The sequence below is a fragment of the Mastomys coucha genome, unplaced genomic scaffold, assembly GCF_008632895.1.
Source record: "Mastomys coucha isolate ucsf_1 unplaced genomic scaffold, UCSF_Mcou_1 pScaffold9, whole genome shotgun sequence".
NCBI lineage: Eukaryota > Metazoa > Chordata > Mammalia > Rodentia > Muridae > Mastomys > Mastomys coucha.
The window spans coordinates 15,381,772-15,384,480 of NW_022196915.1; the positions used below are offsets into that span (position 1 = coordinate 15,381,772).

The 2,709-nt window shown below is 45.9% G+C and overlaps 1 pseudogene; it reads right to left on the reverse strand.

Moving 5' to 3' along the window:
• Positions 1-504: 504 nt before the first annotated feature.
• LOC116084428 lies at positions 505-969 on the reverse strand (annotated as a pseudogene).
• Between the last annotated feature and the right edge of the window lie 1,740 nt (positions 970-2,709).

Sequence of the window (2,709 nt, forward strand, 5' to 3'; positions counted from 1 at the left end):
GGATCTGAATATAATTTCATTCCCTGTGAACCCAAAACAGCCCCACACTGCAATTCATTAGGCAGATTCTGAGGTGTTTGTCAGCTCTCTTGCCACATGCTTTCACCAAAATGGGTTTCATATGCATCCATGGGCCAGGGGCCTGACTTCACTTCAAATGCCAGTTGAGTGGTTGGAAACTTTTATTGAGCTTTTGAAAAAAGTAGCTTGGGGTTCTGCAGAGATCTCTCAGCTGGCACTCCAATGTGTAGGTGGTGGGGATGGAAAGCTATAAGCTAGCCATACAATGAGCCCTAGGAAAGCAAGATGAGCCAAACAAGGGGCCAGCTCAGTGTACTTCGTTTTTTTTTTTTTATTATTATTTGTTTTTTTTGTTTTGTTTTTTAACAGATCTTGCCTCGAGTTTATTTGTAAAAACACCATAGGACACTGGTCATCTGCAAATAGTGCATGGGTAGGTGTGTCACAGCAGTCTGTCTGTTTTCACACTGGCAGGAGCCTTTTCTATGGGGCCTTCACAGGGGCCCGGGCACCTTTGGGAGCCTGGGCTGGAGCTGAAGCCTGGGCCTTAGCTTTGGCTCCTGCCTTTGTTTGAACCTTGGGCTTTGGTTGGCAGAGCCTTTGACCCTTAGCCATGTAGCTTCAAATCTTCTTCCCAAGCTTGGGGTGATCGATGAAGGACAGACGGCTGAGATTGCAGCTGGGACCCTTTGGCATCTTAGGCTTGATGGCCTGAGGCTTCACCAGGGCCTCTATGGCCTCTGTGTGTGCACCCACTGCCTTTGCTTTGTTGGTCTACATCTTGTTCAGGCCTTTCTTGTTGTGCTTCTTGGCAAAGCACATGTTCCTCAGGAACTTGGGGTCAACTCCTTTTAGAGATTCATATCTTTGTGACCAGGGTTTCTTGATGCCATTTCTGTGCCATTTGCGGGACTGTTTGTGTGTGGTGTGGTTCTTGGACTTGGCCATGTCTGCACAGTAACCCATGGCTCCCACAGACCTCACTGTACCTCTTGCTGGACACCAAGAACCTCAGGACATTGGGAAGAGAGCAATAGAGTTACCTAAGGTGTTTGAGAACAAATATTTCTATTGTGCAGCATCTACATTGTAACATTGAATAGGGGTTGATATTCATGAGTGCTTCCTTTGTGCTTAGCATTCTGGTGATCTTTGACCCCTTTGATTGTCCTATAAGGAGAAGATTCCTGTTAGGCTTTGGCTCCAAATATGGTTTGACTATGTATAGACTCATGTGTGGAGTGCTTGGCCTCCTTGGTGAAGGCAATATCTCTTGGGAACTTGTAGAAATTTTGGCAGATGGGACCCAGCTGGAGGAAGCACCCCTTCAAGAGTAATGCTTGATCTCCAGCATGTTTTCTGTTTCCTGTCTATCTTCCTCCACATACTCCCATCTTCACAATATTCAGACCTAACTGCTGGCCCAGAATCAGTGGTGACAGGGGCCACAGACAAACATTTAAAACCATGAGCCAAAAGAGGTCTTTCACCTCAAGTTCTTTTAGACATAAATTTATTTCTTGGGTCAATAAATACCCCCAACACAACCAATACATTTATATTTCAGATGGGTTTAAAGAATTGACCCTAAACTACCTCTAAATAAACCCAAGAGTCAGGGCTCAATTTCTTACCACTAAAACCACAAAGAATGACTGTACTCTCTATCTGCCACAAAGGATAGGGTGCCGACCTGAGCTTCAGGCAGCCCCATCAGGGAAGGTTTGAAAAAGATGGAGAAGGACAAAGAGGGAGAAGTGGTGGGTGTGAAATAAAGCAAATAAAGCAGGGTGGAACTGGGTGGTTACCAAAAAGGGCTTTGGAAGTTCCAGTCAGGTTCTTTCTCCCCTCAGGGTCTTACTCTACAGCATGGCCATGTAACAATGCCACCTGTTGTCCCATATGGGTAGGGATGTGAAGACAGCAGGAAGAGAAGGCCAGAGTTCATGGGAAGCCAGGGGAGGAAATATTGAGCCAGTGGGCTTTGAAGGATCATACACACACACACACACACACACACACACACACACACACACACACACACACTACCCCCACTACCTCCAATACAGCAGCCATTGTGGCAGTGAGCATGTCTGGTGACATTTAAGTACATGACGAGTACATAACCAAGGATGCCCCTTATCAGTTCTCCCCTCTCCAGTACTAGAGATTGAAGGCAGGGCTAGCCAAACACTTTACCACTGAGCTGCAATCCTAGACATGACCCCATTTTTGTTGTTATTTTCCATTTTTTCCTAATGAGATAGAACATCAACCTTAACAGGCTAGCCTTTACCTCTCCCTGTAGTCCAGGTAGGCTTTGAGCCTGCAATCTCAGTCTTTTGAGTAGTTGGGATTCCAGGCCTGTGCCAGCAGGGCAGTGGTTTGGACTCTTGCTGTTTCTTCCGTGCCTGGGAAGTCTGCATTTACTTTATCTGAATGTAGATCTGTCCTTATTCTGAACACTATCAAGGATGTTCTCTTTCTAATATGACTTTGTTGACACAAGGGAGATGCTGACGGAAGTTCTGTGCTTTGTCACAATTGTGGGGATTGAAAAGATGTGCTAAAACTGGAGACGGGAGAGAAGAAATAGTTGAAGGCCATCAGGGAAGCTCACATACTGTAGTGAAGCTGGGAGTTGGAGGTGATAGTGCGCATGTGTAGCTTGTGTCCTTCTTTGAGCTA